This window comes from Aegilops tauschii, chromosome 7 (assembly GCF_002575655.3).
Source record: "Aegilops tauschii subsp. strangulata cultivar AL8/78 chromosome 7, Aet v6.0, whole genome shotgun sequence".
NCBI lineage: Eukaryota > Viridiplantae > Streptophyta > Magnoliopsida > Poales > Poaceae > Aegilops > Aegilops tauschii.
In genome coordinates this window covers 588,310,072-588,331,505 of record NC_053041.3, presented here as the reverse complement: position 1 = coordinate 588,331,505, position 21,434 = coordinate 588,310,072, and positions in this window count along the sequence as shown.

Sequence of the window (21,434 nt, the reverse complement as noted above, 5' to 3'; positions counted from 1 at the left end):
AAGAGGAGAACAGCCGCCATACCCATAACCGGAAAGCAACTTTGTATAAAAAGTTGTTTTTTTTCGAGCCGGTGAACTATATTCTTAATCAACGATTTCTTATATAGAGAGGATGGTCCTCACAAATTGATAATAGTAATTCGTTAAGAATCAATCAAGTTGAATAGTGGCATTATTGGCTGGACTCGATATATTCGCGAGATCCGGGTCACAATTTGCATCGACTAAAGAAATACTCCCTCCGTTCCTAAATATTTGTCTTTCTAGAGATTTCAACAAGTGACTACATACGGAGCAAAATGAGTGAATCTATACTCTAAAATATGTCTATATACATCCGTATGTGGTAGTTTATTTGAAATCTTTAAAAAGACAAATATTTAGGAACGGAGGGAGTAGTAGGAATCCACCAAAGCAAAGAGCCCGAAGCCTGTAACCTTGAACGATAGATTGAACACTCAAAGTGGATCCACCTAGTGAATAGATTGAGACACAACCTGCTTATTCACCTAGGGTCGATCCAGCTCTGCCTATTACTCCTACTTATCATTCTCACTCGTCGTTTAGGTGGTCCCTTCTTTCATGGGAAAAGGTTCTCTTGCATCTTTTGCTTCCCCACCTAGCCTCTATTCTAGATTCACCGTCTCACCACACCATCGAAAGCCAAAATTATCAAGGCTTCGTGGCACATTGATTGTGTTTCCTCCCCATGACCATCTGACCCAGTGTCTTCATCTTCATCCAACATGGTCGAACGCTATCACATGTCGCCATCCACGTGCACCACTGCAGGACACCAAACACAGTAGTCGACGGAGCTTCATCGTAGATTCCTGTCGTCTCTTTGGGATGGTGAGGTTAGGTTTTATCGTCATGTGGCGAGATTTGGTGGGGGGTGCTTCAGATCTATGCAAGGGTTCAATGGCGACGACTGCGGCTCCAGGGCGCTGGTCTTTAGGGGCATATGCACGAAGACTTCCCATCTGTCATCGACAAGGGTCAAGCTGGCTCCGGCAGGGGAGAGGCAACAACGGCGCGTCAATGGCTCGTTCTGGCGGCAGTAGTGGTCGTTCAGTGGTCTTGGAATCTCGATATGATTTTTATTATATTGAGATGCTTTGTACTTCCGATGAACTTTTATGATAGATATGATCATTTTCACTATAAATCCTCTATGGACTCATCCCCTCTCTTAGTTCACAAAGGACCCATATCTCGAAGATTACCTCCCCTATCCCTCCCACCTACCACCACAAGGGCGGGTTTGGTCATTCGTTAATAACTTATCATATATAAGCACTTCGTTGGCATGCACTCCATTCACTCCCGCTTGGATCAAAGTAAGGGGCGGACACTAGAGAGCTCCAAAAGTCATCTGGGAGCCCTTAGGATCAAGTCTAAGGTGTCTTCAACGACTCAGACCGACATTAAGGAATAGAAGGAGATGATATTCGGAGGCTCATATGACTCAAGCCTACAAGAAAACCTCCATTGTTGTCTTTCTAAAAGAGGACTAGGTCGTGCCCCATTGAGGTGACTAAACGTATTCAAAAAGCATCGAAGTGTCCTTTTGGATCATTGTTTTTTTAAGACAACCAAAAGGTATCTTAACAAATAATTATCAAGAAAATATGCAATACAATGGAAAGATAACTAGACGCCTTTCTGATCATTGTTGTTGTGACTACGTTACTAACGATCCCTTCCTAACTTTGAAGTTGTTTCCATGACAAGAACATATAGTATGTCGGGCCTATTTTTTGTATTTTGGACCTGGGCCTACTTTTTTATAATTTTGAGTTGGGCCTCGTAAATTGGAGGCAGCCTGTGCAAGGATGCGTGAAGCTGATGGTCGACGCTGCTGTGTAAAGGATGGGAGGTCCCATGCGCCGCATTTTGCGTCAAATTGCTTTTTTCTTGAGACAAACTGCAAAGCTTTATTATGTCGTCACAATGTTTACAGGGATGAAATCAAGATCGTTGGGTTGACCTAACCAAACATGGCTGCCAACCCTGAGAGATAAATCATACTTTGCAAGTTTGTGAGCCTCGATGTTCGAGCTCCTAAATTCATGAAGTATATTACAAGCTTCAAAAACAGACCTATGTTGTATGATTTCATGCACAATTGCACCGTAGCTCCCTTTGTTTTGTTGTTGAATGTCGTCGACGGCCACCTTACAATCTGAGGCAACATGTATCCTCCTGACACAGAGATCATCTGCTAACGCCAGAGCCTCCCTGATAGCGAGCATCTCCAGGGTGCCTGGGTCTGACAGATGGGAGAAAACCACCGCCAAAGCTCCCAAGAAGGCTCCGTCTCGGTCTCTGCACACAGCTCCCGCTGCACCATGCACTCGGCCCACCGCGGCATCTACATTGATCTTGACCATCCCCAAGGGCGGTGCAATCCAGCGATTAGGGCGATGTTGTGGCACCCTAATGCCAGCCGCACCCGGCTCGTGGAGGGCTTTGAGCTCTGCAATGTAGGATTTTACAAAACTGTTGATGGCACAAGGTGTTTGGAAGATATCCTTGTACATTGCCTTCCTACGAGCACTCCACAGCGCCCATAGGGTGACAACAAAGACAAGAAAATCATCTTGGTTCAGAGCTTCGTGCATGACGAACAGCCATCTCTTTGGGTTTTCCTCTCTGCATGTACTCAGTTTGTCAAGGACAGCTTCAGAAGAAAGTGCCCAAGTGCTCCTTGAGACCGAGCAGTCCACTACAGCATGGCGCCAAGTGTCGACAGCCCCGCAAAGACAACAAGCTCTTGAAGTTGACATGTTCCGGTGATGGAGAAGTGCAGCTGCGGGGATAGAGTGTTTGGCTAATCTCCATAAGAAAAAATTCAGCTTTGAGGGAACCCTAATCCGCCACAGCTCAGACCAACCTTGGTCTGTACCTAGAGAGTCAGAAAAGGCACCCTGTTCATACAACCATGCCTCCCTACTTAGCTTTGTTCGCTGAATCATCCGATACGCCGATCGCACAGAAAACATGCCCTTCCGCTCCTCTGACCAAGCCCAAAAATCACCCGTCTGACATGTGCAAAGGGGTATCTGTAATATGGCTACAACATCTATCGGTATAAACACCGACCGGACCAGATCCTCCCTCCAGGATGATGAAGTATGGTCTATCAACTCGGCCACTCTCATCGGTGGATCAGGGACTAGAGAAGTGATCGGCCTTTTCATATTTGGTCTCGGCAACCGATTGTCCTCCCATATATTTGTTGTTTCACCGTCTCCAATTCTGCGCACCAGCTCCTGGACCATGATATCTCGTCCATCCAATATAGCTCTCCATATATGCGAGGGGTGGGATCCCAACGTTGCACCAAAGATGTCTGAGTTAGGATGATAGACTGCTTTCAATATCCTCGCACTCAGGGACAGGGGGTTTTGCAACATGCGCCAGGACTGCCGAGCTAGGAGGGCCAAGTTAAACATCCCCATATCCCGAAAGCCAAGGCCTCCGAGATGCTTTGGTAAGGTCATCACATCCCATGCCACCCAACTCGGCTTCCGTTTCCCTTGCTTTCTTCCCCACCAGAATTGTCTGATTAGCGAAGTAACACTTTCACATAGTCCCCGAGGGAGGCGAAAACAGGCCATCGAATATACTGGAATTTCTTGGGCAACTGCTTTAATCAGAACCTCTTTCCCCGCTGAAGATAAGAGTTTTTCCATCCATCCTCTCACCTTTTCCCAAACTCGATCCCTCAAATATTTGAAAGTCCCGTTCTTCGAGTGTCCGACCTCTGTTGGCATTCCTAAGTACCCGTCACTTAGGGACTCGTTATGCACATTCAGGACATTCTTCATATCATCTCTTACCGCTTGTGGGCATCCTCTGCTGAAGAAAATCGAAGACTTATCATGATTTATCCTCTGTCCCGAAGCCAAACAGTATGTTTGCAGTAGGTTTAATACCGCTACTGCCCCCTCATTCCCTGTCTTAAAAAGCAGCAGGCTGTCATCTGCGAAAAGAAGGTGGTTAACGGCCGGAGCCGTGGGTGCCACCTTTAGTCCAACAATATTTGGTGACAAAGAACTGGTTTTCAGGAGGCACGAAAGGCCCTCCGCTGCAATTAAGATGAGATAGGGGATATCGGATCTCCCTTCCTTATACCTCTGCTCGACATGAAATGATCAAGCCTCTCACCATTAAAGAGCACCGAAAAAGAAACAGACCGCACCATGCTCATGACTGTTTTTATCCAGGGGGTGGCAAACCCTAGTTTTCCCATGATTGCTTCCAGGTAGTCCCATTCCAGCCTATCATATGCTTTCATCATATCAAGCTTAAGTGCACAATAGCTGTTAGCCTTCGCTTTACTCCGCTTCATGAAATGAAGGCACTCATACGCACTTATGATGTTATCCGTGATGAGTCTGCCTGGTACGAAGGCCGATTGCTCCTCAGATATGATATCCGGCAAAATTTGCTTAAGCCTGTTTGCAATGACTTTGGATGCAATTTTGTATAGGACATTGCATAGGCTAATGGGCCTAAATTGTGACAAGATGGAGGGGTTTGTTACCTTGGGAATAAGAACAAGGATAGTGTCGTTTATGAATTCCGGGCTCTCCTCCCCTCTCACAATCCTCAACACTGCCTCAGTCACCTCTGCACCACAAAGCTCCCAGTGTCGCTGATAAAAATGTGCTGGAAATCCGTCAGGACCAGGTGCCTTGGTCGGGAACATCTGGAACAAAGCTGCCTTAACCTCCTCATTTGTGTAAGGGGAACACAACAACTCATTCATCTCCGACGTTACTTTAGCTGGGACACAGTTGAGGACCGTCTCCATGTTACCCACCCCCTCCGTGGTATATAGTGTTTTATAGAAATCATTTACCATGGCCTTCAACTCCTCCAGATCGTCTGTTAGCACCCCAAGTGAATTTTGCAAAGCCTTGATCATGTTTTTCTTGCGACGGATGCTTGTCCGTAGGTGAAAAAATCTAGTGTTCCTGTCTCCCGAAGAGAGCCACTCCACCCTAGATATCTTCCTCCACATAACCTCCTCCCTGTGATATAGCTCCACAAGCTTTTCATTGATCTTAAGTTCGACATGTGTTGGAGCGGTTCGGCTTGCGTTGATCTAAGTTTCTCAAGTTCCCCCTTCAACTGTTTAATCTCTTTGTGTACACTCCCAAAGGTATCCCTATTCCATCGCCCAAGATCTTGTGACACCGTTGCAAGTTTTGCTCTGAGTTCTTCTAACCTGGTGGCAGCTCCAGGATTTGCCCATGCCTCTGTGATCTTACTGCTCTAGGAATCGTGGCCCTCCCACATGACCTCATATTTGAACGAGATTTGCCTCTCATTATGTCTTTGCTCTCTATTCATCCTTGCCAATATAGGGCTATGATCGGACGTGGCTGCCACCAGATGTGTGAGATCAGCCAAAGGAAAGCGGGCTTGCCATTCCGCCGAGGCCAAGGCTCTGTCAAGACGCACCCTTGCAAATGTTCCTCCCGTGACCTTCTTTTCAAAAGTCCATGGAATTCCAGCATAACCAATGTCAAGTAACATGCAAACGTCGACGACGTCTCTGAAAGCTTGGATTTGCGCATTGCTTCGCTGTCCGACTCCCACGTGTTCTTCCGGATGCAACACCTCATTGAAATCACCAACACATAGCCAGGGGAGACTGCTCAAAGTGCTGATGTTTTTTAACGTGTCCCACGTCTGGTGTCTCTTGTGGGTCTGAGCTTCGCCATATACTACAGTTAATCTCCAAGGATCATCACCCGGTTCAAGGACCGAGCAGTCAAGGTGATAATCAGATAACCCAAAAACTCGATATTATTTCATTGTTCCAAAACATACCAATGCCCCCACTTCTACCACGACTACTAACGGCATAACCATCTTCATATCCAAGTGTACCTGCTAGCGCTTCTACCCTCGAGCCTTCGAGCTGGGTTTCTACAATACACAGTAGGGTAGGGGCAAATTTCTTCGCGAATTCGCGAAGTTCACGGACTGTCGCGGCTTTGCCTGCGCCGCGACAGTTCCAGCAAAGTACACTCATTGGGCTCGGCGGTGCCCGTCACTCGGGCCCGCCAACTTTGGATCGATCTTGCTGAGCAACAAGCTTCTCACGCTGAAACCTTCTCCGTCTCAGGCACCGTCTTTGCTCTCTTTGTCTCCTTAATAGCGCTTGGGCTTAGTGGCACCGATGGAGGGGGCAGTGCCAGCATAGTCCCATTTGTCACCGCCGAAGATTGGTCAGAATTGTTCGAGAGCACAACCTGGGATTGGTGCTGCGTTGGTTCCGATCCCCTCTTCTTCAGTCTCTCAGCATCAAGCATCTCCAAGACTTGTTCCGTGTGCTCTTCGTCATCCCCGCCCTGCTGAGAGCGTGACCTCCCGCTTCTTCCAATACGTCCTCCTCTGCGACCACCCCTGCGTCCGCGACCTCCTCCCGGGCCGCTGCCGTTCCTCATGAACCAAGACGCCCTGAGCTCCTTAAAGACAAGAGCTGACGGAGGGTGGATGCCTGTCCCTTGTTCCTTGAAGAGATGACCCAGCATGCCACACACTGCACACCAATCCGGTAGCTTCTCGTATTTGACCTTGTATATCTGCCTCTCGCCACCCCGTATCATGGATACTGCATTCTTGAGGGGTTTGGTGACATTAATCCTTACCCCGACACGGTAGAAGTTTCCCGTGAAATCATGCGACTGGGATTCGGTGAAAAGAACCTCACCCACCTTTGATGCAAGGGATGGAACCAGATGGGCGTAGAGGATTGGGACATCATGAATCTGGATCCAGATCTCAATTGTGTCCAGCTTGACATTTGATGGCTTCGTCACTCCGTCATATTCCTTCAGGATGACTGCATCCCCACGGAAGTGCCACGGTCCCTCCTGCATGACCCTCTCCCAATCCCCTAAGCAGGAAAATTGGATAGTATAGAGATTCTCTTCTAGAGGCTTGAACTTGGCTTCTTGCGCGAGGTCCCAAGCCGCTCTCATGTTCCGAAAGAACCAAAACTGACTATAGGGTTTATCAGAGTTAACCCTAGCAACAGCGATCCACCGAGCTGCCGCCTGCGGCGCGTCCTTCTCGTCGAAGACCACGTCGTCTAGGTCTTCCTCCTTCAAGCCCAGCTCTTGCATCATTCTTTCAACGTCGCTGACCCCTCTGGAATCGGGGATCCGTCCGCCGCCATGTTGAAACCCTGACCCGAGTTTAGCGATCGGGTTCTGCAGATGCCCTATGCCCCCAATCCACCCAACAGCCAGCGCCTCCGATCAGGAGCCGTGCGAGCGGCCCCTTACGATCCAGGGGAACCAGCTGGGGAGGAATCGCGGGCGGGGAAGGACCGGTCTCGACGGTAGCGAAAATCGCCCCCCGAGGAACAAAACCCTAACTAGAGGGAAAACTTTTCGTTTTGCGTCAAATTGCTGGGCATTCGCATAGGGCTGCTCATTCACGGGCTTGGTGGGCCTATCTCGCTAGCGACAAGTACATAACGCTGGAATAAAAAATGGAACTCCTATGCGCCGCATTCTACGGCGAGTAGCGTCTCGACGCACACAGAAGTAGCGAACTGGGCCGGCCCAGCAGCGGGAGCGCACCCGAAAACTCCAAAAATTAATGCGCTCGATCAGGTTTGAACCCACGACCACACAAACTACACGCAGGCTAGTATCAAGCGCACCTGAAGAGGCTTGCTGTTAAATTCCTAGCTCGTGGCTTTAATAAGGCAGTATTGTAAGATCGAATGTCTAATGAAAATTCAAACACGATTTAGTTAAGGAACTAATTACTTTTTGACGCGTGAAATATTCAAAAAAAATCTAACGAAATTTTAGAAAATCAAACATCTCTCGATTTTGCGATTTAAAAAAAATGGAATTATTCTTCTGAAATTAGGAATAAAAGTGGAAACACGAACATTTTTTGGAACTCCGAACAAAAACTGAAAACATGAACATTTTTTCAGATGTGAATGTTTTTTTAAAAGACGAACATTTTTTGAATCTATGAACAATTTTTGAAAATACGAACAATTGTTTGAAACTCCGATTTTTTTTTGAAAAAATGAACATTTTTTCAGATGTCAACAAAATTTGAAAATAAGAACATATTTTGAATCTATGAACAATTTATGAAAATAAGAAAGATTTTTTGAAAATAAAACAAATTCTTGACAAATGCACACTTTATCTAAAAATATAAATATTTTTAAATTTGTGAACAAAAATTGAAAATGGGAACATTTTTTAAATTCGCAAACACTTTTTGTAAAGTGCGAAACATTTTTTGAAGTTGTGAACAATTTTTGAAAAAATGAGAACAATTTTAGAAAAAATGAGAACAATGTTTGATTTGGAACAGTTTTTTGAAACGATGAACAATTTTCAAAAACAAGATTTTTTTTTGAATTTTGAACAATACTTGAGTTCTCGGACTTAATTTGAAATAAAAGGGAAAAAGAAAAAAAGAAAAAAGGGAACCAAACAGATAAAACAGAAAAAAAAACTGAAAAAGGAAAGAGAAACAGAAAATAACAGGAAAATAAAACCCCGCTTAAGGAACCCTCTAGAAACGGATAAAAACCGTCTGGGAAACTTCTTGAAAGTTCCCAAAACCGGAACTTCGTACAGCGGGAGATGGGACGGCCCACTTTATCGCGTACCCTGTGCGATCGGTCGATCCCTTGTGCGTCGGTCGACTGTTTGACGCAGAAAGCGTCAAATAGGGTTTTCCGTGGTTCGAACCAAGGACTGGCTGCTCGAGAGCATATGCCTCTAACCAATTGAGCTAGCGATCTTAAATGATTACATTACAGCGCAACACCTTAAGAAACTCAAACGCGAATCCGAATGTTTCTAAAATTCGAATGATTTTTTTTCAAAAACAACGTGAATGTTTTATCAAACGGGAACATTTTTCAAATTTGGTAAGAATTTTGAGAGAACTCAAACATATTTAAACATGCAAATGAATTTTGGAGAATCAAACAATTTTTAAAAAGGAACATTTTCTAAGCTACCCAACAAACTGAACAGGAACAATTTTACAAAAACAGGAACATTTTTCAAATTCCAAAACAAAATTTGTAAACATGAAAAACTTTTGCACGCGAACAAATTTTGAATTTCCCAAAAAAAAATCTGAAAACATGATGGTTTTGGAATTTGTGAACAATTTTTTAAAGCACAAACATTTTTTGAATCTTGAGAACAAATTACGAAGCGCGAACAATTTTTTAAAGCACGGACATTTTATGAATTTTGAGAACAAATTTTGAAACAGAGATTAATTTTAAAAAATCCTGAACAAATTTGGAAGCGTGAATGTTTTTGAATACGTGAACAAAAAATATAAATCTGGTACATTTTCTGAATTTCAAAAGTTTTGAACTCTTTTGTGTAATGAGAATTTTTTTTGAATTTTGAGAACATTTTTTTCAAAAACTGAATATTTCTTGAAAACATGAATGTTTCGAAATTTCTGAAAAAATTAAAGCACAAACATTTTTTGAAACATGAGAACAATTTTCAGAACGGAGAAAAATTTTCGAAGCACGAACATTTCTTGAATCTTGAGAACAAATTTTGAAACAGAGAACAAATTTGAAAAATCCCTAACAAATTTGGAAGCGTGATTTTTTTAATACGTGAACCAGAAATTGAAATCCGGTACATTTTCTGAATTTCAAAAGTTTTAAACGTTTTTGTGTAATGAGAACATTTTTTTCGAAAGCTGGACATTTTATGGAAACATGAACAAAACTTGAATATTTTGAAAAAAGTTTGAGAAAAAGAGAAGAAAATAAAAATAAATGAAAAACGAAAGAAAGAAAATTTGTTGAAAAGAGAAATTAACTTGAAAAGGAAAACTGAAAGAAAACAAAAAGGTTACGAAAACAAAAGAAAAAAGAAGCAGAAAAGGGAAGAAGAAAAAAACAGAAAGAGTAAAAAAGAAAAAGAAATGAAAAAATTATAAACCAGTTCAGGAACCTTCTAGATGGTTCCCAAAACCAGTAAGAACTGGCTGGGAACGCTCTAGAAGGATCCCAAAACCGGAACCTGTAGGTACGCGCTAAAGATGGGCCGGCCCAAATCGCTCGCTGGTAGCATCCTCCTTGTGCGATTCGTTGACACTTTGCCGCAAAGTGCGGAAAATAGGAAATCTCGTAAAGGATCACTGGTTGTGGTCTGCCGGAATGAAATGGTTCTTTTTTTGGGAGCTTGAGCGGTTGCATTCCTAGACCAAGCACAATCGAAGATCCTCGAGGCGATGGCTTTTAGTGATGCCCTAGCGTTGCTTCTCATCTGAACCTTCAAGAGATCCTTGTAGTGACTGGAATCCGCAAGGTTAGTATATGGAAACTAGCTCGGTTATTAATGCAGATATCAAGACTAAGATGATCGACTTTGAATAAATAATGTGGGGCACCATTTGTAGCTGCTTACCGCTCCAGATGCCATCTTTATGGAACCTACTATTGAGATATCATCTTTATGAAACCTACTATTGAATTCAAATAAAGCGTAGTAAACCCCTTCCGCACCGTTGTGGATGGCATGAACATCCTCATATACTAGATAGCCCCGTTATCGTGTATTACAATCAAGAGTGTCTCATGGTTCACCCCACTCGACATTCAAAAGCGTCGACCTATCGACAAGTGATAGTGAAAGTGATGTTGGAATTTGCTAGTAGGTTTTCGGCCCAGAGCCCAGCTAAAATTCTGAAATTCTCTTGGTTCATTTATACATAGCTTATGAGTAGTGTGAGTGGGACTAAAGTTTAGTCCCACCCCGGAGGTTGAGTGAGAGTTGCACCTTTTTATAAGGTGAGCTCTTCTACCACTTGTAAGAGCATGAGAAGAGGAGACCTACACGCGCGCTCCTCCTCCTCGCCTCGTCGCGCCGCGGCGGGAATGAGCTGAGCCGAGGACAGAGCTATGCATGTTGTCTATATTTTTGCTGCTCGAAAAAAATTAATGAGTCATTAATTAATAATTAACGAACGCGTTAATTACTGAACCGTTTTCAATTCTTTTGGATCGCGACGACTCGGACGTGGGGTTTACTCCCACGACCTACCCGGCCCGCACTATATAGTCAGACAGACGTCTACCCTAGCCGCCGCCGTATCGCATGGTTTCGCACCACCGTTCCAGATCATTGCACCGCCAAGCAAGTCTTCTCCATCCCTTCTTTCGGCATGCACCACGAGAAGGGACAGCAGGCCTCCGGAACCCCGCCTCTTATGATCCTGTACGGGAGAGGGGCGATCAGGTTTTTGGGGAGCGCACTCGCGCGGCTGCTGGCAGCGACGACTTCGCCGACGACGATTTCTTCCCCGACCTCGGCAACCTCTTCCTCAACGACATGGGCGGCAACATCAACGCTGGCGGTCCTACTCCCGCTGCACCGCATGTGATCTTGTCCTCCTTGTTCCAGATCGTGCTAGAATTCTTAGTTGTAGTATGTGCCCTAGATTTGATCTCTTCATCTGCTATGCTAGTCCGCATGATTAGTTTAATCTCTGTTTTCATCGTCATGATTTATTTACTATATGTTCGGATTAAATCTCGTAGTAATTTGCTCATATATATTCAACAATCCAAAAACCTGATTATAGGCAATTTAGTTCGAGTGGTTTTGCTGCGCATCTAAAGCCGCCTACCTTTAAGGGGGTGCAATATAAGAGGTCACGTATGAGAGCAGTTTATTGGTTCCAGACCATGTACTGGTATGACGCCACCAAGGGCAAGCCCGAGGGCGATCTTAATCCTGCACAGTAGGAAGCTTTTGAGAAGATCGATACCCCCTTTAAAGGCGCCCTTCTGAGTGTTCTTGATGATTCCATTGTGGATTCGTATATGTCGTTTGACAACGGCAAGGACATGCGGGCTGCGTTCGAGGCCAAGTTTGGGGCCTCGGACGCCGGCAGCGAGTTGTACGTCATGGAGCAATTCTATGACTACAAGATGACCGATGAGCGTTCTGTTGTCCAGCAAGCTCATGAGATACAGTCGCTCGCGAAGGAACTCGAGTACTTCAAGTGTGTGTTGCCGGAGGCATCATTGCCAAGGTTCCACCTTCGTGGAACAATTTTGCTACTTCCCTGAAACACAAGAGACAGGAGTTTTCCGGTGCGGATCTCATTGGTACTCTTGATGTTGAAGAGAAGGCGAGAGCAAAAGACACACGTGCTCGAGTTGCTGAGGGAGCTTCTAGTGCCCACATGGTACAAAAGAAGAACTTCCAGCCCAACAAGTTAAAAAATAACAAAAAAAAAAGTCAGGGCAAAGGCAAGTTTGATGCAAAGAACAATCCGTCACATTCTACCAACTTCAAAAAGAATTCTCATAATAAGGGGAAGGGACTTTGCCATGTCTATGGTGACCCTAATCACCGGCCTCCAAAATATCCTAACCGCTTTGAGGAGCGCGAACATGAGAAGAGCGGTAAGTCCGCTAATGTTGTCATCGGTGATACTGATATGAAGGAAGCTAGGTACGGTATTCTTCCTACCATCCTTTAAGTATTTCAATCTCTTGATTGGTTAATTGACACCAGTGCCAATGTACATGTTTGTGCTGACGCCTCCATGTTTTGTTCTTACCAGGCCACAGGGACTTCTCCCGTGCTGATGGGGAACGGGTCACATGCCATTGTTCGAGGTGTCGGTATGGTTGATCTGAAGTTTACTTCAGGGAAGACCGTGCGTCTGAAGAAAGTTCATCATGTGCCGTCCATCAATAAGAATCTCGGCAGCGGTTCTCGTTTATGTCGAGATGGTTTTAAGTTGGTTTTTAAGTCCAATAAAGTTGTAATTTCCAAGTGTGGAAAATTTGTTGAAAAAGGCTATGACTGCGGAGGCTTGTTCCGCCTATCTTTGTCAGATATTTGCACTAAAGTTATTAATAATGTTTGCCACAATAATGAGTCTAATATTTGGCATTCACGACTTTGTCATATTAACTTTGGCTGCATGATGCGGCTAGCCAATATGAAATTAATTCCGAAAATCCCTACTGTCAAAGGCTCCAAATGCGACGTATGTGTGCAAGCTAAGGAACCTCGCAAGTCCCATAAGACTGCACAGGCAAGAGACTTGGCGCCACTAGAGCTTATACATTCTAATCTTTATGAGATGAATGACTTGTTGACAAAAGGTGGAAAGAGATACTTCATGACGTTGATTGGTGACTCCACTAGATATTGTTATGGGTTTCTTCTGAAATCAAAAGATGAGGCTTTAACTTTCTTGAAAAACTATAAAGCTGAAGCGGAGAACCAACTTGATCAAAAAATTAAACGACTAAGGTCTGATCGTGGTGGAGAGTATTTTTCTAATGAATTTGATTTGCTTTGTGTGGAACATGGTATAATCCATGAGAGGACGCCTCCCTACTCACCTCAGTCTAATGGGGTGGCCGAAAGAAAGAACTGAACTCTAACTGATTTGGTTAATGCCATGTTAGACACATCGAGTCTTTCCAAGGAATGGTGGGGGGAGGCGCTAATGACTGCATGTCATGTCCTAAATCGAGTTCCCACAAAGCATAAGACCATGACTCCGTTTGAGGAATGGGAAAGGAAAAGGTTGAAACTCTCTTACCTATGTTCCTGGGGTTGTTTGGCGAAAGTCAATATACCAATTCCCAAGAAGCACAAGCTTGGACCAAAAACCGTGGATTGTGTTCTTCTGGGCTATGCTTTTCATAGCATTAGCTATAGATTTTTGATAATAAAATCTGAGGTATCCGACATGCATGTTGGTACGATTATGGAGTCGAATGATGCAACTTTCTTTGAGGACATATTTCCTATGAAGGATATGTTGAGTTCATCAAATCAGGAGATACCTACTCCATCTAGTGAGGAATTCGATGTAATTCCTGAACCAACGATTGCAATGGAACATGTTGAGAATCCTGTTGTGGGTGACAATGAAACTCCTGTAAGGAGTAAGAGACAGAGGACTGCAAAGTCCTTTGGTGATGACTTCATTGTGTACCTCATGGATGACACACCCAGGACGAGAAGCCTACGCATCTCCTGATGCTGACTACTGGAAGGAAGTTGTTCGTAGCGAGATGGATTCCATCTTAGCTAACGAAACCTGGGAGATCACTGACCATCCTTATGGGTGCAAACCTGTAGGGTGTAAGTGGGTGTTCAAGAAGAAACTTAGACCTGATGGTACGATTTAAAAGTACACGGCACGGCTTGTGGCCAAGGGTTATACCCAGAAAGAAGGTGAAGGCTTCTTTGATACTTACTCACCCGTGGCTAGACTGAGCACTATACGGGTGCTACTATCACTGGCTGCCTCACATGGTCTTATCGTTCATCAAATGGACGTTAAGACGGCTTTTCTCAATGGAGAGTTGAAGGAGGAAATTTACATGGATCAGCCAGATGGTTTTGTAGTACTTGGTCAGGAAGGAAAGGTGTGCAAGTTATTAAAGTCTTTATATGGCTTTAAACAAGCTCCCAAGGAGTGGCCTGAGAAGTTCGAAAGAACATTAACTACTGCCGGCTTTGTAGTAAAGGATGGTGACAAGGTGTACTATCACCATGGTGGGGGCGAAGGATTTATTCTTTGTCTGTATGTCGATGACATACAAATCTTTGGAACCAAACTTGATCTAATCAAGGAGGTTAAGGATTTCTTATCTCGCTGTTTTGAGATGAAGGATCTAGGAGTAGTTGATGTTATCTTAAACATCAAGCTATTGAGAGATGGGAATGGTGGGATCACACTGCTTCAGTCTCACTATGTGGAAAAGATCTTGAGTCGTTTTGGGTATAGCGACTGCACGCCTTCTCCAACTCCATATGATGCTAGTGTGTTGCTTCGAAAGAATCGACATATGGCTAGAGATCAACTTAGGTATTCTCAGATTATTGGCTCGCTTATGTATTTGGCGAGTGCCACGAGGCCTGACATCTCTTTTGCTCTGAGCAAGCTGAGTCGGTTTGTGTCAAAACCGGGAGATGATCATTGGCATGCGCTTGGGAGAGTTATGCGCTACTTGAAAGGCACTGCGAGCTATGGGATTCACTACACCTGGTATCCAAGGGTACTGGAGGGTTATAGTGACTCAAATTGGATATCTGATGCTGATGAGATTAAGGCCCCAAGTGGTTACGTTTTACACTTGGTGGTGGCGCCGTTTCCTGGAAGTCTTGCAAGCAAACCATCTTAACGAGGTCAACTATGGAAGCAGAACTCACAGCATTAGACACTGCCACTGTTGAAGCAGAGTGGTTTCGTGAGCTCTTGACGGACTTACCTATGGTTGAAAAACCAATACCCCCTATCCTGATAAACTTTGATAATCAAACTGTGATCGTCAAGATAAACAGTTCTAAGGATAATAGGAAGTCCTCAAGGCATGTGAAGAGGAGACTAAAATCTGTCAGAAAATTGAGGAACTCCGGAGTTATTACGTTGGATTATATCCAAACATCGAAAAACTTGACAGATCCCTTCACAAAGGGTTTATCACGTAATGTGATAGATAATGCATCGATGGAGATGGGTTTGAGATCCACCGCATGAGTTGTCCATAGTGGTAACCCACTCTATGTGATCGGAGATCCCGTGAAGTAGAAGTGGGAGACAAGCTGTTCGTCAGCTGAGACGAGAGTATCCCTATTTCAATTATCCCACTCCGTGAAGATGCAATACTCTCCTGATCTGCATGGCAGGTTGATAGTTATCTTAATGTGTTCCAAGTGGCTTATTTGAGTAAGCAGAGATGTTGTCCTGCAGAGCATCTCCCGAGGAACACACCTATATGAATTTGACTGTTAACGTCCCAGTCTGCGAGAATTGGGTGTTCTCTAATAAATTCATGAAAGGCCCTATGAAGTATACGCTCCACCCACGGGGAAGCCTTGCGGCAGCCCAGTATCGGTCGAGAATTTGTGTGTAACTAGTCTCGCAGAAAACTTGTAGTTCAAGGCATAGTCCACTATTCAAGTTGCGATCTAGTCTAGCATAAACCTCTCAGTGGAAGTTCAACTTTACACTATCCACTAAGCATCGGTATATAAACAATGTTTTGGAACTAAGTGATGAGATGTGCCAATGAGACTTTGTGGGGGATTCTTGGAATTTGCTAGTAGGCCTTTGGCCCAAAGCCCAACTAAAATTCTGAAATTCTCTTGGCCCATTCATGCATAGCTTGTGAGTGGTATGAGTGAGACTAAAGTTTAGTCCCATCCCGGAAGTTGAGTGAGAGTTGCACCTCTTTATAAGGTGAGCTCTTCTATCACTTGTAAGAGCATGAGAAGAGGAGACCTACACGCGTGCTCCTCCTCCTCGCCATGCCACGCCACGCCTCGTCGTGCCGCAGGTTGCGGGAATGAGCCGAGCTGAGGACAGAGCTATGCACATTGTCTATATTTTTGCTGCTCGGGAAAAATTAGTGAGTCATTAGTTAATAATCAACAGACGCGTTAATTACTGAATCGTTTCCGATTCTTTTGGATCGCGACGACTCGGACGTGGGGTTTACTCGCATGACCTACCCGGCCCGCACTATATAGTCAGGCAGACGTCTACCCTAGCCACTGTCGTTTCTCATGGTTTCGCACCACCGTTCCAAATCATTGCGCTGCCAAGCAAGTCTTCTCCATCCCTCCTTTCGGAGTGCACCGCGAGAAGGGACAGCAGGCCTCCGGAGCCCCACCTCTTGTGATCCTATATGGGAGAGGAGAGATCAGGTTTTTGGGGAGCGCACTCGCGTGACTGCTGGCAGCGACGACTTCGCCGCCGACGACTTCTTCCCCGACCTCGGCAACCTCTTCCTAAACGACATGGGCGACAACATCAACGCTGGCGGTCCTGCTCCCGCTGCACTGTATGTGATCTTGTCCTCCTTGTTCGAGATCGTGCTAGAATTCTTAGTTCTACTCTGTTCCCTAGATTTGATCTCTTCATCTACTATACTAGTCCGCATGATTAGTTTAATCTCTGTGTAACGCCCGGATAATTATGCTACAGTAATCCCATGCTAATGATGCCACATCACCGCAATTACTGTTGTTAACCTCGCGATGATTCAATCACGTTCGATTTCAAAATTCAAAATTAAATCAAACAACAAAAGTAAATAAAAGAACAAGGAGAAACAACAACAAAAAAGGCAAAACAAAAAAAGATCACCCCCCACAAGGCCAACTAGCCCAGCTGACCTACAAGCCCACGCCGCGTGGGGATAAGACCGAGTCCCCCCTCTCCTCGTCAACTCCCTGGGATCTTTTCCCCCGCACGATCCCCCTCACTCCCCCACGTTCCCCACTCGCACGATCCCCTTCTCCTCCTCCCGTCTGGATCTGGGCGGAGTGCCCGACCCCGCTGACGTCCCTACGCCTGGCGCCCGCTGGCCGCGCATCGTCCCCGTCCTCCTCCCCAGCGGCTCCATCGCGCCGTCGTCGTCCCCGTCGTCGACCACCGCCGCCCGAGCTCCGACGCCTCCTCGAGCTCACTTTAGCACATCTACAGGGCCTCGTGAGCCCTCTTCCCCTTCTCCTCTCCTTCGCCGCCGGACGCCGTAGTCGTCGTGCCTTGCCCGCGTCCCGGGCGCCTCCCCTGGCCTGCTGGCTCTGGCCGCCGCGGACCCCTCCTTTTGCCACTGCCACTGCCTGTGCCCACACGGGTCACGTCGCAGTCCCGCCGCGCCACCGATGGGCCTGCATCCCGCGCCTGCCGTCGGCGACCGCCCTCGCCGTCACGCGCCCGCTCGCTCGCGCCTTGACCTCGCCCCGCTCCAGCTCAGCGACCCCGCCGCTCGTCGCGCCGCCCCGGACGTTGCGCCCGCGGCCTCCTCCGGCATCCAGCGCCGCCACCCAGTCGCACTTGTACGCCCGTGCGTGTTCAGGCGGGGGCGGGCGCCCACACCCCCGCCCGCAACCTCGTTAGCCTGTCGCCCACTAAGCCCCCCGACCCACTAACCAGGGGCCCCACGCCCCTGTTATTTAAAAAAAGGGTTAAGAAATAATAGTTAATAAATTAATTAGTTAATAAGTTAATTAACTTAATTAACTATGTTTAATTAGCTTAATTACATAACTAGTCTAATTAAACTGTTAGGTTAGTTGTTGTGTATACGACAGGGGACCCCACACCCTACTGGTCAACTGGGACCCCCTGGCCCACCTGTCAGCCACTCGGTGCACTTTTGTGTACCCAGTGCTGGGTGTCCCTAGCATTTTAGCATTTATTTTCAAAATAATAATAAATTCAAAATATTGTTAAATCTTTGAAAAATCATAGGAAATAATCAATAACTCGGATGAAAAAGTTTTCTACATGAAAGTTGCTCATAATTTCGAGACGAATCTGAGTATGCAGCCCGTTCGTCTGCCACACGTCCCTAACATAGCAAACCTGCAACCGTCCCCCTCCGTTTCATCTGTCCAAAAATGCCAAACTTCTGGAAAACTTTCCCGGATATTTCCTCCCTTTGCCAGTATCGTGTAGTGCCGTGTTAGAACACCCCTAGCGTTACTTATTGCTTGTCATGTATATGTTTGCTCTGTACTTACTATTTCTCCCCGCTCTTCTCTCCGGTAGACCCCGAGACCAATGTCGATGCCCCTGTGATCGACTACGTCACCGACGACCCTTCTTCCCTTTCAGCGGAGCTTCCAGGCAAGCCCCCCCTTTGGTCATCCGGATATCGCCCATTCCATTCTCTCATGCTTGCATTAGATTTTGCTACTGTAATTGATTGCTCCTATTCTAATGCATAGCCTGCTTTTGTAACCTGCTCATTGTACCTTACCTGCTTATCCTAAACTGCTTAGTATAGGTTGGTTAGTGATCCATCTGTGACCCCCACCTTGTCCTTGTTGCCCCTGCTTCATCATCGACGACTCGATCAACGTGATCGACGACCAGAGCCCGACACCACACATCACATCACGCCCCTTTTGTTGCCCGACTCTGCAGAGCTATTATCGAGTGCCGAGGGTGAGACCTCACAACGCACTCCCGATGACAACTTTGTAGTGTAGCTATTTGGTCGTGGTCAATGTGGGTGGTTCGTCGTTCACCACTCCCGATACGGCTCTGTCGTGCAACACCTCAAGTGTGAACCTCGAGGGTGGTTCCTCTTACGTTCACCTTGATGATTACATCGAGTGGAATTCACCGGGGGTGATTCCTCGGGGTTTCCCCTTGATGTTTGGACACACGGTTACTCAGACTTTACTTGAGACCTTTGGGAAAGTCGGGCGGGCCCGGAGAGCACCCGCAAGATGGTTACGAGGCACGGCCGGGCAGGCAGGCCGCTCCCGAGTGGGCTGGGCTAGCCCTTGCCGTATTTCCTCGAGACGGGGCGACGGGGTCACATTATCGTGAGTCTTTGCTCGTCTCCACAAGCTAATAATACACTATGGTTTGGGTATTTGTTCAGAGTTGGCCTCTGGCCTTTACGCACTAACCACCACACGAGAATCAACCGAAGCTTTGTCAGACGTCCAGTTCAGCATTGTGGCCGGGCCAGATCGCGCCATCCAGGCAGAGGTGGTGCTAGTATCCCCTTGCGCACAAAGACCCGAAGTGCAACGGGCGATGGGCCCAGACCCCGGAGTGCTTAGGATGTAGACCGGCGGGGACCTCTCTGCTGAGCCTAGGTAGGGCTATGACGTGTTGATTTTCTGAGGCTGGGCATTGACCCAGAAAAGTGTGTCCGGCCAGAGTAATCAAGCGTGTTGGAAAATGTGGTGCATCCTTGCAGGGAAGATTTTCTATTAATAGTCGTGTCCACGGTAACGGACGTTCAGACTTATATCCTGATCTTTTACAACTAGAAATGGATACTTGAGATATGTGGCCCCGGGATTGCTTTCTCGCAGGGAGTCGAGGAAGGATCTCTAGGCATTAATGCTACAACATGTTTGTTAAATATAAACTGCTATTCTTTACTCTTCTACATGCTGCAAGATGCTTGTAGCTGCTTGAAGATGCTAGTCTTCGATAGGCTAGGCCTTTCCCTCTATTCTGGCATTCTGCAGTTCAGTCCACATATACAACCCTTCCATTTGATACCAATGCATACTTAGTATAGATCTGATGCTTGCGAGTACTTTGGATGAGTACTCACGGTTGCTTTGCTACCCCTTTCCCCCCTTCCTCCTTCTTTCCGGTTGATGCAACCAGATGGTGGATCCCTGGAGCCAGATGCCACCGCCGACGGATACTACTACATGGAGGCCGCCGAAGACTAGAAGTAGTTAGGAGGTCCCAGGAAGGAGGCCTTTCCTCTTCGATCGTTGATGTTTGTGCTAGCCTTCTTAAGGCAGTCTTGTCTAACCTTATGTCTGTACTCAGATATTGTTACTTCCACTGAATCTTGTGTATCAAGCTATGTATTCGAGCCCTCGAGGGCCCTGGCTTGTAATATAAAGCTTGTATTATTTTATTTGTGTCTAGAGTTGTGTTGTGATATCTTCCCGTGAGTCCCTGATCTTGATCTACACGTTTGCGTGTATGATTAATGTACGATTGAATCGGGGGCGTCACAAGTTGGTATCAGAGCCGACTGCCTGTAGGAACCCCCATTTCCAACTCCTTGGCCGAAGTTGAATCTAGTCTTTGAATAACTGATTTACTAACATGGCTGTGTGGCTTACGGGCCCACGTCGCCATTGGGTGGTATTAGGATCTTTTACTCCTCGTTTATACTCTGGGACTCTGATCTCTCTTTTATTCGGGTTAAATGATTTTGCTAAGTCTAACATTAGGTTCTCGTGATCACATCCATCCGGAGATTTGTATTACGCCTTTCTCGAATTAAGGGCCAATATCTGCTTCATAATGTTCATTGACCGCAGGATCCTCTTATCGAGGGCACCCTGCATTGTCACTTTCAAATCCCTCGTTCCAGAGGTTTTCACTGACGTTGATGTAGCCTTTGCTATGTCCCGCTATTGTATCCCTCCATCGCGTGCATACGTGCCGCCTAGTATGTCTAAGGTTCTTCTCTTGTCCGAACTCATACGAATAGCGTGTAATTAGCTCTACATTTTTATATGTATGTCTTCAATGACTACGGCTTTGTACATACAACGCCTTCGCTCGTTGTCCAAGATACGTCATGAATGACTCTATACACTTGCACCAACCCTTGCTGAACTACCCCATCCCTGTCGCATTTAAGCAGGGCGGGTTAGACCCGCTGGATGTGGCCGTGGTCCCAACAATCCACCACCTCCAGAATACATGGCCGGAATGATACAACAATTTGATGTTGAATCGCCAGTTCATGGTATGAGTCATGGCTCAGTTTCCGCACCCCAATATGAATTAGCAGCCAACCCCAGTAACTCTGTAAGTCTTTGCGCGTCTCAACCCTGTCATCTACCGCAACTCGTCTCAGCCACTTCATGCTGTAACTGGCTCTATGACATCAC